Source organism: Jaculus jaculus, chromosome X (assembly GCF_020740685.1).
Source record: "Jaculus jaculus isolate mJacJac1 chromosome X, mJacJac1.mat.Y.cur, whole genome shotgun sequence".
NCBI lineage: Eukaryota > Metazoa > Chordata > Mammalia > Rodentia > Dipodidae > Jaculus > Jaculus jaculus.
The window spans coordinates 136,646,479-136,661,730 of record NC_059125.1 but is presented as its reverse complement, the minus strand read 5'-3'; positions in this window follow the sequence as shown (position 1 = coordinate 136,661,730).

Genomic DNA, 15,252 nt, shown 5'->3' with positions numbered 1-15,252 from the left:
TTCTTTCAGAATATGATGCATAGGGACATAAATAAAGGCATAAGGCAGAATAAAGCTGAAAAGAGGATAAATGCTATAGTAAGTTCCTTGGCTACCTCCAGAAGTCCACATTAACTTATGTCCCCCTAGTGACCATCCCTTACTAGGCATTTTCCATGCTTGATTCATTTTACCAGGTTCTTCTGTTCCATGAATGGCATTACCATTCATTTAGATAATTGGGTCAGAAACTGGTCATCCCTTATTCTTTAAAACATCTTTTCAAGACATTACCAGGTTTTGTCTAGTATCCTTACTTAATACCTCTCTGATTCCTGCACATCTCTCTGTCTTTCTCTGTGAATCGTTCAGTTTTTGCTTTGACTACATCAGAAACCTTGTGTAGCAGGTCATCTTCTGAACTGGATAAAGACACTACAGTGATGCTCCTAAACATGCTTTTCCTTCTCCTTTCCTATTTCATTTTCTTTCCTCTATACTTTTCCTTGATTTTTATTTTGTTGGTTTTTTGTTTTTTTATTTGTTTGTTTTGTTTTTCTTTGCTTTCCCTTCCCTTCCCTTCCGTCCCTCTGTCCTTACTTCCATCTCCCCTTTCCTTCTTTCTGCCCTTCCTCTCTCTGTTTTATCCTTTCCTCCTTCTGTCCTTTCATCCTTACTTTATCTTTTGGTATTTTGAGACTGGCTCTCATTTTGTATGTCAGGCTAGTCTCTCCAACCTCAGTCTCCTCAAGGCTAGGATAACAGGTGTGAACATTGCACTAGCTCTGGAAAGTATTCTAATTATCCATTTATATATAAGTGACACTTTCACTGTACCAAGAACTTGTGAAAAGTGTCAACCAAATCTAATTCACCCCCATGTCTCCAGAATCCAGCAAAGTACTTAGCATAAATAAGGTGTTCTGCATCCATCTTTAAACATTAATCTCGCCCAACTGTGTTTTAGCCCCATCATGGTTTTGTATATCTATTATGGGCCAGTAGACTCTCTTTAACCTTCTTCCCATTGTCTAGCAATGTTTCTAGTTACCTCAGCCCTCTGGACACTTCTATAATATTGTATACATTTCTTTCTCACCCTCTGCTTTCTGGAACTATGGGTTCCACCTCTTTCTCTAGAAGCCTATCCAAGCCTCTTTATTTTTCACATAAATGAGCAACAGCTCTGTCCTTGATTCAGCTTACAGATAAAGCAAATTGGCCTAAATGCCGCTATTAAGGTCACAAGGCTACCTACAGTCCTTGAGTGATCATGGTCTAAAAATTTGATTATTTTTACCCCCAAAGTGGAAAGTTCAACCCCCAATAATGTTCAATCAAAAACATCTATCAGATACTTACTCCCAAGTCATTATTGTTCTAAGACACAAGTGAAATTTGGGCTATTCAAAGAATTGTCTAAAACAACTTATTGACAGCAATAATATTAAAGATATTGAAGCTCTGCTGCTTCTCTGATTTGAAGGAAAAAGAGAAGCTGTGTGTACGGCATAGTAGACAAGAAGTCGATGTGATCTGACCATCCATGCCACAGTAGTAGAATGTCAGTAAATGTTGCCAAAAAAAATAAATATCAAACTTCATAGAAGGTATGACTGGTTTCAGTATCAAGTCATTGAATTCTTACATTGTACAAAGGAAGTAGATATAGCAGCCTGAGAGCACCTCAAAAGAAACTTCTTTATTTATCTAAATGAGAAGACATGGATCAAAGAGAAGGAACACCTTAGTTAACATTACACAGCAAGTCAGGGACACAGTATTGTGGTGGCATGTGGACGAAACATATTGCTCTTTTGCCTACACCAAATTGACCTCCAACATCAGGCTGAAGTTCAAACAAGGTTTTCCTATGTAGTTTTCTGAAGCTGGGCCTCTTAATTCACATACACATTATATGTTGTGATTTGGTTTTGAAAAACAACTGAGAGTTAGACTTTTCAGATAATTGCTCCCCTTTGCTCTCATCCATATTCCTTTATGTAATGCTTTTTTTGAAATCCAGTGAAACATTTAAATTGCTTCATATTTTAACAGATAAAATGAACCTTATCAATACAGATAGATAATTATAGATAAATAATTTACTTTAGTGTCAGACAATTCTGACTTCTTTTTTTAAAATTATTATTAACATTTTCCATGATTTAAAAAAAAATCCCATGGTAATACCCTCTCTCTCACCCCCACACTTTCCCCTTTGAAAATCCATTCTCCATCATATTACCTCCCCATCTCAATCCTTGTACTTATATATATACAATACCAACCTATTAAGTGCCCTCCTCCCTTCCTCTCTCTTCCCTTTGTATCTCCATTTTAAGTTACTGGCCTCGGCTACTAAGTATTTTCGTTCTCAAGCAGAAGCCCAATCATCTGTAGCTAGGATAAACATATGAGGGAGAACATGTGGCACTTGGATTTCTGGGCCTGGGTTACCTCACTTAGTATAATCCTTTCCAGATCCATCCATTTTTCTGCAAATTTCATAACTTCATTTTTCTTTACCGCTGAGTAGAACTCCATTGTATAAATGTGCCACATCTTCATTATCCATTCATCAGTTGAGGGACATCTAGGCTGGTTCCATTTCCCAGCTATTATAAATTGAGCAGCAATAAACATGGTTGAGCACGTACTTCTAAGGAAATGAGATGAGTCCTTAGGATATATGCCTAGGAGTGCTATAGCTGGGTCGTATGGTAGATCACTCTTTAGCTGTTTTAGGAACCTCCACATTGATTTCCACAATGGCTGGACCAGATTGCATTCCCACCAGCAGTGTAGAAGGGTTCCTCTTTTTCCACATCACTGCCAACATTTATGATCATTTGTTTTCATGATGGTGGCCAATCTGACAGGAGTGAGATGGAATCTCAATGTAGTTTTAATTTGCATTTCCCTGATGACTAGTGACATAGAACATTTTTTTAGATGCTTATATGCCATTTGTATTTCTTCCTTTGAGAATTGTCTATTTAGCTCCATAGCCCATTTTTGATTGGCTTGTTTGGTTCCTTATTATTTAACTTTTTGAGTTCTTTGCATATCCCACATATTAATCCTCTATCAGATAAATAGCTGGAGAAGATATTTTTCCCATTCTGTAGGTTGCCTCTTTGCTTTTTTCACTGTGTCCTTTGCAGTGCAAAATCTGTGTAATTTCATGAGGTCCAAGTGTTTAATATGTGGTTTTATTGCCTGAGCAATTGGGGTTGTATTCAGAAAGTCTTTGCCAAGACCAATATGTTGAAGGGTTTCCCCTACTTTTTCCTCTAGCAGTTTCAGAGTTTCAGGTCTGATGGAAAGGTCTTTAACCCATTTGGACTTAATTCTTGTGCATGGAAAGAGAGAAGAATCTATTTTCATCCTTCTGCAGATATATATCCAGTTTACCCAACACCATTTGCTGAAGAGGCTGCCTTTTCTCCAATGAGTCTTTTTGGAATTTTTATCGAATATCAGGTGGCTATAGCTACCTGGGCTTACATCTGGGTCCTCTATTCTGATCCACTGACCTACATGTCTGTTTTTGTGCCAGTACCACGCTGTTTCTGTTACTATGGCTCTATAGTATAGGTTAAAATCAGGTATGTTGATACCACCAGCCTTATTTTTATTGCTCAGTATTATTTTAGATATTCGAGGTTTTTTGAGATTCCAAATGAATTTTTGTGTTGTTTTTTCTATTTCCATGAAGAATGCCTTTGGGATTTTGATAGGGATTGCATTAAATATGTAGATTGCTTTTGATAAGATTGCCATTTTCACAATATTGATTCTTCCAATCCAGGAACCAGGGATGTTTCTCCACTTTCTAGTGTTTTCTGCAATTTCTTGTGTGAGTGTTTTAAAGTTCTCATTGTAGAGATTCTTTACTTCCTTGGTTAGGTTTATTCCAAGGTACTTTATTTTTTTTTTTGATTCAATTGTGAATGGGAGTGATTCTCTGATTTTATCCTCTGTGTGTTTGTTGTTAGCATATATGAAGGCGACTGATTTCTGTGGATTTATTTTGTATCCTGCTACATGGCTGTAGGTTTTGATCAGCTCTAACAGTTTGCTAGTAGAGTCTTTAGGGCCGTTTATGTATAGAGTCATGTCATCTGCAACTAATGATAACTTGATCTCTTCCTTTCCAATTTGTATCTCTTTTATGCGTGTCTCTTGCCTTATTGCTATGGCTAAGACTTCCAAAACTATATTAAATAAGAGTGAGGACAGTGGATACCCTTGTCTTGTTCCTGATTTTAGTGGAAAAGCTTCCAGTTTTTCCCCATTTAGTAATATGTTGGCTGTAGGCTTGTTATAAATAACTTTTATTATATTGAGATATCTTCCTTCTATTCCCAGTCTCTGTTGGACTTTTATCATGAAGGGATGCTGGATTTTATAAAATGCTTTCTCTGCATCTAATGAGATGATCATGTCATTTTTGTCCTTCAACCTGTTTATATAATGTATTACATTTATAGATTTGCGTATTTTGAACCATCCCTGCATCTCTGGGATAAAGCCTACTTGGTCAGGGTGAATGATCTTTCTGATATATTCTTGTATTCTATTTGCCAATATTTTGTTGAGAAATTTTGCATCTATGTTCATGAGGGAGATTGGTGTCATTTTTTTTTTATTGTTCTATCTTTGCTTGGTTTTGGTACCAGGTTCATGCTCCCTTCTTTTTCTATTTCCTGGAAAAGCTTAAGAAGCAATGGTGTTAGCTCTTGCTTAAAGGTCTGGTAAAATTCAGCAGTGAATCCATCTTGGCCTGGGCTTTTTTTAGTTGGGAGATTATTGATAACTGTTCAGATCTCCATGTTTGTTATAGGTTGATTTAAGTGATTAATCTCATTTTGATTTAATTTATGTAGGTCATATAATTCAAGGAAATCATCCATTTCTTTCAGATTTTCATACTTTGTGGAGTATATGCTTTTATAGTATATCCCTATTCTTTTTTGAATTTCTCTGGAATCTGTTGAGATGTTACCTTGTTCATCTCTGATTTTATTAATTTGTGTCTCTTCTCTCTTTCTTTTGGTCAGATTTGCTAAGGGTTTATCAATCTTGTTTATCCTTTCAAAGAACCAACTCTTTGTTTCATTAATTCTTTGGATTTTTTTTTTGTTTCTATTTCATTAATTTCTGCCCTAATCTTTATGATTTCTTCCCGTCTACTGATTTTTGGTTTGCCTTGTTCTTCTTTTTCCAAGGCTTTAAGGTGAAGCATTAGGTCGTTTACTTGCGACCTTTCTAATTTCTTAATATAGGCACTTAAGGCTATAAATTTACCTCTTAGAACTGCCTTCAATGTGTCCCAGAGATTTTGATATGTTGTGTTCTCATTATCATTTGACTCTATAAATTTGTTGATTTGCTTCTTGATTTTTCATTGACCCATTCATCATTTAGTAGTGTATTGTTTAGTTTCCATAATTTTGAGTATGCTCTATATATAGCCTTTCTTGCTACTGATTTGTAGTTTAATTCCATTGTGGTCAGATAGAATGCAAAAAATTATTTCAATTTTCCTGAATTTGTTAAGATTTGCTTTGTGTCCTAATATATGGTCTATTTTAGAGAATGTTCCATGTGCTGCTGAAAAGAATGTATATTCTGCAGCCTTTGGATGATATGTCCTGTATATATCTGTTAGGTCCATTCCTTCTATGACCTCATTTATTCCAGATGCCTCTCTGTTTATTTTTTCCTTGGATGACCTGTCAATTGATGAGAGTGGGGTGTTAAAGTCACCCATCACCACTGTGTTTGGTGCTATCTGTGACCTTAGTTCTAATAGTGTTTGTTTGATGAATTTGGGAGCCCCCATGTTAGGTGCATATATGTTTAGGATTGTAATATCCTCCTGTTGGAGTGTGTCCTTAATCAATATAAAGTGACCTTCCTTATCTTTCTTGACCAACATTGGACTGAAGTCTACCTTGTCAGACATTAGTACAGCAACCCCTGCTTGTTTGTTGGCCCATTTGCTTGAAACACCGTTTTTCAAACTTTCACCCTATGATAATGTCTATCCTTTGTAGAAAGGTTAGTTTCATGGAGACAACAAATTGTAGGATCCTGCTTTTTAACCCACTCTGCAAACCTATGTCATTTGGTTGGGGCATTGAGGCCGTTGATATTAAGAGATATTATCGAAAAATGTGTGTTTATTTTTGCCATTTTTTTCATGTGATTCCGGTTCTACCTTTGCTTTCTTGTGTTAATTAATATTTGAGCATTGCTTGTTTTTTCCAGGTTCCTTATATGTGTGCTTTTCCTTTTCTTCAGCATGGAGGATTGTATCAAGTATTTTCTGTAGAACTGGTTTTGTCTTCAAATACTCCTTTAACCTGCTTTTGTCATGGAATGTCCTTATTTGTCCATCTATTTGAATGGATTACTTCGCAGGATAGAGTAACCTTGGTTGACAGTTGTTATCTTTCAGAACTTGGAATACATCACTCTAAGCCCTTCTGGCTTTTAAAGTTTGTGTTGAATAATCTGCTGTAATCTAGATGGGTTTGTCTTTTAGGTAACTTGATTTTTCTCTCTAACTGCTTTAAATATTTTTTCCTTGTTTTGTGTGTTTGGTAGTTTGATTATAATATGATGAGGAGAGGTTCTTTCCAGGTTTTGTCTGGATAGTGTTCCAAAGGCTTCCTGTGTGTGCATTGGCACCTCTTTCCCAATTTGGGGGAAGTTTTCTTCTATCATTTTGTTGAGGACGCCTACTATGCCTTTGGAGTGGAATTCTTCTCCTTCTACTATGCCCTGAATTCTTATATTTGATCTTTTCATAGTGTCCCGAATATCTTGAAATTCCCACTCATACTTTTCTATAAGTTTGTCTTTATTTTTTTTGGACTGTATTAGTTCTGCCAACTGGTCTTCTAGCTTAGATATTCTGTCCTCTCCTTCATCCATTCTACTGGTGAGATTTTCTACAAAGTTTTTTTTTTTTTTTTTATTTCATTAACTGTGTTGTTCATTGCTAGTAATTCTAACTGTCTTTTCTTTATTATTTCTATTTTCTTATGTATGTCTTGTATTGCCTTGTTTATTCCATTAACTTTGTGTCCTGCATCTTCTTTGATTTCCTCTTTGATTCCTTTGATTTCCTCTTTGATTTCTTCTTAGATTCATTTGATTTGCTCTTTAAATTCTTTGAACATGTTTATAATCATTCTTTTGAAATCTATTTCAGACATTTCCTCTAACTTGTTCTCACTAGAGGTCATTTCTGATGCTTTAGTAATTTTAGGTGGATTTATATTGTCTTGCTTTTTAGTGTTTCTTGCATTATAATGTATATATTTTTGCTTCTTGGATTAAGTTAATGCTTGGATTTTCTAGCTAGCTTGGTATTCTTAGCTGTATCAATTGATTTGATGTTATATATCTTCAGGGTAGAAGCTTAAGGTGTTAGGTGTGGCTCTTAAGACTCTCAGAGTATCTACAAACGTGTTCTTAGGTGTTGAGTTTCCCTACTATGGGATTATTCAAGGAGGCTGAGTGGAATAAAATACAGGTAGATTCTAAAACTTAACTAAACACTGTACACATTCAATCAAAAACAGTACTGAGTATTTATGCAAGAGTAGATATTATAACAACCAGATCCACTATCAACAATGAGGTTAAGATTTCTGATCTATTGAGGGATCCAAGTCAGCTTGTGACCAAGTAAGAACTTTCCCTGATGTAATTCCAATTACCATTTTGGATGAATTTGGTCTCAGTTACGTTGCTAGCTAGGTTGTTGGGCTGCTGTTCTGATTTCTGGAGCTGGGCTCTGGCTTTCCCTGTGGGGCAAACCGAGCCTGGCAATGTGGCCCTGCAGATCGGCACCCCTGTTCCTGGAACCGCCACTGCTTCTCCTGAAGCTGCTGCTGCTGGGTCTGTCACCTCTGATTGGTCCACCACTGCTGCTGTGGCTGCTGCTGCTGCTTTAGCTGCCACTGCTGGATCCTCCGCTGCTACTTCTGGATCTGTGACTGCTGCCTCTCTCTGAAGCTGTTGCTGCTGGATCTGCCACTGCCACTACTGGATCTGCTGCTACTGGGCTGGAGCCATTGATTTTGCTGCCAGACTCTGCTCCTGCTTGGGTCCCACTTTGGCTCAAGTTGGCATGGCCGGATCCCAGGACCACTGCTCTATTCGCTGGAGCTGGGCTCAGTTGGTAGGGGAGGGGAGGGAGCTGCAGCTGCTCTAGTTCTCTTGCTATTCCACATGTTCTTCTACCTTGTGATCTGCTCCTCCGTTGTTCACTGCCACTCTCCCTTCATGTTTCTTGAATTGCAGAGAGCTCCGGTGTGAGTGGAAGCTCCCCTCACCTGGCTTTTCTGGCGGCTGGAGCCGAGCCTAGCAGGTTTCTGGTATGCTGCTGTTGCAGCAATTGGCGGACCTGCCAGGGCCGCTTTTGCCAGCCTGTGTGGGCTCTGGATCTCTTCTATTTCTCCACTGCCGTTTCAATTTCCTATACACTTCACTTTTTAGTAAAAGTGTGTATTTTGCTGAATTTTTTCGGTCTCCCCCACCCCCCCAGGCTGCTTTGGTGTGGTACCTAATTCGCCATCTTAACTGGAAGAGCCAATTCTGACTTCTTAATAATGATTTAATAGAACTTAGAGTAAATAAGAGAATTCAGAAATGAGCACCTGATATTCCCAATACACTTTCCTGGAAACAACTAGGAGAAAAAAGAATCAATTTTAATACAAATGATGCAACCAGCCAGTCTAATGGGAATGCTTGTAACTGGCCTACCTTCATCTGAAGTTCTTTGTACTCTTTGTTTGTTCCCTTAGCATGGTAAGCATTCAGGGCTCTGTTTCAGCTATAACATTTCATTCCGAACAGAAAACATCCCTCTCCTCATCCTAGCTTCTTCAGAGAAAGAAATTTGTTACAATTTCTGTTCAATAAATTTGAATTAGCTTAATGCCATCTTTTATAAAATGACTTTATGTTTATAATCCATGGTAGTTTTAGTTTTTTTGTGTTTTTTCTCTCACGATGGTCACAGAAATTATGTAAGGAAGGAGCTGTCACACTAGAGTGCTGAAATGTCTATGAGGGGTCACTGGGCCTGTCAGGGATAAACATGGACAAGAAGCTGATTTCCAAACAGAGTCTATTCCTTGTCTATCACTATTTCATCACTGAAGGAGGCACTATATAAAGCAACTTCTTCTTTGATCTTTATGAAAAAATGTAGGAGATAATATATTCTTTAGGAGGGGATTGAAAGGTCACAGGTTGGTATGACTTTAGTCCAGTGTTGGCAATATGGAATCTTAAAGACAAATCATGAGATAAGTTTAGTCATTTCACTCTTGGGTTTGATGATGCAGTACCAAAGAAACTGGCCCTGAGATGACATTACCAAGAATGATCTGAACATCCAATCTTTGGAAACTCAAATATTTGTTTCCCTAGTCAACCAAACCCCAGACTTTTTATGCTACAACTGCAAACTGCAAAAACAATGTGCATTGGTCAAATCTGGCCAGCACCTGTTTTTGTAAATAAAGTTTGATTGACTCATAGTCATACCTATCTGTTTCCATATGATCTATTGCCACTTTACACAGTGGCACAAGTGAGTGAATGTAACAGAGATTGTGTGGGCCTCAGCACCTAAATATTTACTTCCTGTCCACATATATAAAGCAGTTTAAAAATAAAACACTAACCCCATTCATCAAGAAAGGTTCATTTTGACATGATAAACGAAGTATGTCCAGGAAAGAAATTGATGAGAAATGAAAAGAGACTACACATTGCTGATTGGCCCAGAGGGATCAGATATACAATTGGCATAAACACTTTTCTTGCTTTGCTACCCTTTTTGAAATTGTTCTTTGGCCCTCATTATTTTATGATGAAAAGAGTCATTATGGTTACTTCCAGCTATTTACAATTCCTGGCAGCCTTCTGTCAACATTGCCCGTAATATAATATGAACCCTCATGCCAAAGGGTTAAAGGACAATAAAATAAATATTCTGCAGTAAAATTTTAGGTATTCTGGAGGCATATTCCCTCTAACCATCCTTTTTACAATTTGTTCTGCCAACAATGACCATCAATAGATGTGTGAGTGACCTTAGTTTTGTAAGATTTTATGAAGTTACCCATATACAAAGATGTAAGAAAGTTTGGGTCAACACTGACCTTGGCAGGGCCACAGGACACAATACATTGCTTTTTAAGGAACAAGGATCTCTAAGTGATGATTCCTTGTCTTATGATTCATGTTGTAATGTCCAGAGAAACCAAATAAAGAGCAGATACATAGATAGATAGATAGATAGATAGATAGATAGATAGATAGATAGATAGATTGATTGATTGATAATAGATAGATAAAGATTCATTTATTATAAGAATTGGTTAACATTGGGTGAAAAGCCCTACAGTATGACAATGGCGATTCAAGGGACTGGCAACATCATGGTGTAAATCTTGATATTGGACTAAAAGCCTAATACCAGAAATTATAATGACACAAATGCCAATGGCTCAGTTTAAACAAAGTCACCGTTTTTCCTTTTTCTGTTAAGAATCCCTGGTATATGGGATGAATAAACAATCACACTCAGAAACTATGTTTCAACACTGACTTGGGCATCTTTCAGCACCTCTTCAAGTTGATGCATAAAACATCACAAGTGTGGGTCCTTCCTGAAGGAAACAGTGTTTTCAAATTATGCTGAGGATATAGGGAGAGAATACTGGGATTATACACCAACAAAAATATGTCATAAATTTATGATTTGCCTGAATCCCCCACATTAATAGTCTCCCAGAGTTTCAGTAGCAAAGTACCTCAAACTGGGTGGTTTAAACAGCAGACATGTATCAGTCTATTTGGTGACAATTTCTTCAATCTCTACCTTTATCTGCACATCTCTCAGGGCAAATCTCTCTTATACATAAGAAACCCTTATTAAATTTATGCTCTATTTTATTCTGGCATGGCCTTTTCTTGAATAATTATCTCTATAACAAACCCATTAGTATACGTTAGTCAATTCTTAGATATGTAACCTAAGAAGTTGCAATATGTCCCTGAAATGCAGTTGTTGTAGTTGTAAGACAAGAAGAATAACATTCTCTACTTTATACAATGGTTTGTGAGACCATGTTATACAGCTTGATCCATTGCATGACCTTGTGAACAGTAACTATTTTTTTTTTGATGACACCTAACTTGCTGAACACAGCTTCAACACTGGTGCATCCTTTGTCTTAAAACAAAGGATATAGATAAAGGATCCAAGAGACATGGGTTCATTTCTTTGTCCAAAAATAATAAAAGAAATTATTAAGCATATATACGTTGTAGGCACTCTCGTGGGAACTGCACATTCAACAGTGAAGACACTTCCAAGTAGCAGTGACACAGACAAGATAGAAAATAAGGAAACATGGGGAAATAGATGATCAAGTCAGGTAATTATAAGAACTATGAAAACAAAAACCAAGAACAGAGAGAAAGTGGGTGAAATGGTAAAAGGAAATGTGCAGTTATTGAGAAGCATGAGGGACTAGCTTGGGGACATTAGTACCAATGCTCACCAAGTGGGAATAATGCTAACTTTAGCTAATGTTAAAATTGACAATTCTGCCCTACGCCTTAGGGCAATACATTATCATCACCTGTCTCAGATGCGAATACCTCTCTCATGTCTGCTTAACACTGTTTCTTCAAATAAGTTCTACTCTACTGAATGCAGTATCTCCATTGTCATTTCTTCCATGCTAGTGTCTTTGTTTGTACTCTTGGCTCTTTGAAGGAAAGAGCTCATAGTTCTTTGGTAATGCTCTAATTCCTACTGCAGTGCTAAAGGTGGTAGTGTGTTCCAAATAACACATGGATTTGCAAAGAAAGTGAGGTCCTCTAAGCTTTACCCAAGTTTATACATGGTCAGAGCAGAAGTAGTGAATTTACTTTGCTGATGCTAAGAGAGAAAAAAAAATCCCTGGCTAACATGATAATCATGGTCTGATAAGCTATTTTTTCCTGGATACTGTTTCAGAAGATACGGTATTTCCCATACTATGCTCAAATTTACACAATAGCAATAACCATCATATTCTGAGTACATATCATGTAATATTTTGTTCACTATTTTGCATGTATAAGATCATCTAATCTTCATCACTACATATGAGGTAGGCATTGTCTTCATCTTGATTTAATGGGTAACTTTATTAAAGTCCAGAAATTGAAACAACTTGCCACAAAGCTCAGTAGGAAATAATAGCCTGACTCTAAAATTTGAGCTGTACTGGTATTATTTTCTGAATACAATTCAATTGATAAGAACAAATGGCCTGGAAGACAGTGTAATAAAGTATCAGGAAGAATGATATAAATGAAAAATTTACCTTGGCTCATATTTCATATCTACAACTTCAGAAAAGTATTACCTTGAAAAAGTAACTTTCAGTCTCCAAATTTCAGCATCCTCACCTGTAAAATTAAAAACTTTAGTTGCCCCATACACAGATAAGATTTATGGCAGTAAAATGGAAGTGATTTATATAAAATATATAGAACAGTGCCTGGTTACAATAAACATATGAAATTGAAAGCACTGTTTTACTAAAAAGATGTGCTTCACAGACAGTTATCTGGTGAATATGATCGCTGGCTCAAGGAGCAACACATGCTGAATACCAGGAGATAGAATACCTCTCTCAGGATTTTTAGAAAGATGCTTTCCCATTCTGGGAATAAGAGAACAGTGGTTGGAGTAGTGGACCAGGTGGCAGCACAGTGATTGGGATGTTGGGTGTGTGGAAAATATCCTAAACTCTGTTTCTCTTAGGATAAATTTTGAAAGCACGAATAATTCCTAACATTGTTGAAGGAGTGAGTAACTTACAGATACCTTGATGTAAACAATTCTTAAACATGTCATGTGTTGATCCAAATCTTGTTCATGATAATATTGGGGCAAAATGGACATGATCAATTATTTTCTAGGTTTCCATAGGACTTATGAAAACATAAATAGGAGAGCATGAATAAACCTGATAATGCTTCTTACAGGTAGAAAAAGAAGAGGAGATAAATCAATTATTGTAAATCAAATATTGTTATTGTGTCATTTTTTTTTCACTCTGTGCTATACTTTTCACAGCAAGGAGATGAGACCTCAGCTCATAATATATGACTGTGCAGTACTGAATACCCAATTTTATTTCTTCCCTTTCTTTGTTTCTTTCTTTGTTTCCTTCTTTCTTTCTTCTTTTTCTTTCTCTCTCTTTCTCTTAATTTTATCTTAATTTCTTGCTTGCTTGCTTGCCTGCAGAAAAGCACACCAGCCTCTGTCATGTTGGCCTTTTTGAACCAAGCACATGGAGTCCCATTCTTCACTCAGCTGCCAAGCCTGTGGCTTCCCCGGGGAAGCATAAAAAACACCAACAATCTTTTTAAAGAAAACTTATTATATATATTTTAATGACAGTTGCCTTTCCCTTTGGTTGGGAAGTCATGTGTGTGTGTGTATATATATATATATATATATATATATATATATATATATATATATATATATATATATATATATATATAATATATATATATATATATATAATTATATATATATATATATACATTGAAATTATAGAAAGATTTCAAATATAGTACAAGTAGAATTTCCTTGTTCTCTTGAAACACTAAGGTTAAAGGGTAAGTTCCAGCTTGGTTCCTCAGTGTCCCTAAGTGTGTTAATGGTCATTTCCTACAAACAAGAATAATATCCCATATAATCAAAATATCATAACCTAGCCATCAAATCAAGAAAATAATATTGATGTGTAAATGCAATGTAATCCTTAGACCCTATTCAAGCTCTACCAATTGTCCCAAATATGTCTTTGTAATAGCAGAGTCCAGAGATGGGGTGATTGCTCAATAGTTAAAAGTGCTTGCTTGCAATGCCTGCTTATCAGGGTTGAATACCCCATTACTCACACAAAGCCAGATGTGCACAGTGTCATATGCATCTGGAGCTCATTTGCAGTGGGCCAAAGGGCCTGGTGCAACCATACACTCTCACACACACACTCACTCAAATCTATCTATCTATCTATCTATCTATCTATCTATCTATCTATCTATCTATCATGTATGTCTTTTTCTTTCCCTCTCCCTTTCTCTCTCTTTCAAATAAATAAAAAATATTCTTATAAAGCCAAACAGCTTAAAAATAATAACACAAGGATCCACTTTGGCATAATGTGCTATACTGACTTGATAAATATGCTTCTTACAATTCTTTGGGCTACCTTTGACTTTACTAGGAGACTCAACACTCATCAAATTCTTGAGAGAAGAAGCAACAGTTAAATGATTAGCATTGAATGAGACATTTCTATCACACTTACCAAGGCTCTGGAAACATTGCTTAAGAAGTGATAGAAAGAATGTAAGAGACAGATGATAAGAAGGAAGAGTGTTTTGCAACATTGCATTCTGGGCCTGAGGTGTCTATTGCATTCTTTGACCTCACAGTGGTTATTGTTTCCTGCCCAATATGGATGATGAAGGAAGGCAATAGAAAAAAGAAATACATCAAAATAGTAGGGGAACTGATTGAAGGGAAACAAGGGTTCAGTGGAAGGGAAGATAGTGGAGAGCAGATACATTATGTACATACATAAAAATATCCATTATCACTTTCCTATTTCTGTGCCTTTCCCCAAACATATCCCTTGACCTATCCCCTACCCATCACTCATGTCTCAACTTTAGGGTCCTGTCAATTGCCACATTCTCCATGAAGCCCAACCCCTCATCCCTAACTTGGAATGTTACAATTACAGTAGTATATTATGCCTTTTCTTTTACTATTTTAATATTTTAATTTTTATACAAAAATTAAGCAATCAATTTCAAGTTCTTTGTACCTAAACACTTTGCACTGGTCATGTCTGTTTTGTCCCTAATTCTACACCTATACTACCTAAACTGCTGCCAATAAACACTATTTAATATAAAAGCATGCATATATTAATAGTAGTTACTTTTCCTTTACTGACTAAGTATGGATCAGGCACTGTTCTAAGTTGTCTGTATGGTTTATCTCATTTAATCTATTTAACTGCTCCATTAGTCAGGTGTTCTCATTATTCCCAGTTTATGGAAAATAACTCAACAGTAATAGGTAATAAATAGATGTCACTAAAGGAAATAAGCACTATATAAACTAACAAAATATTTATTGAAAATCTC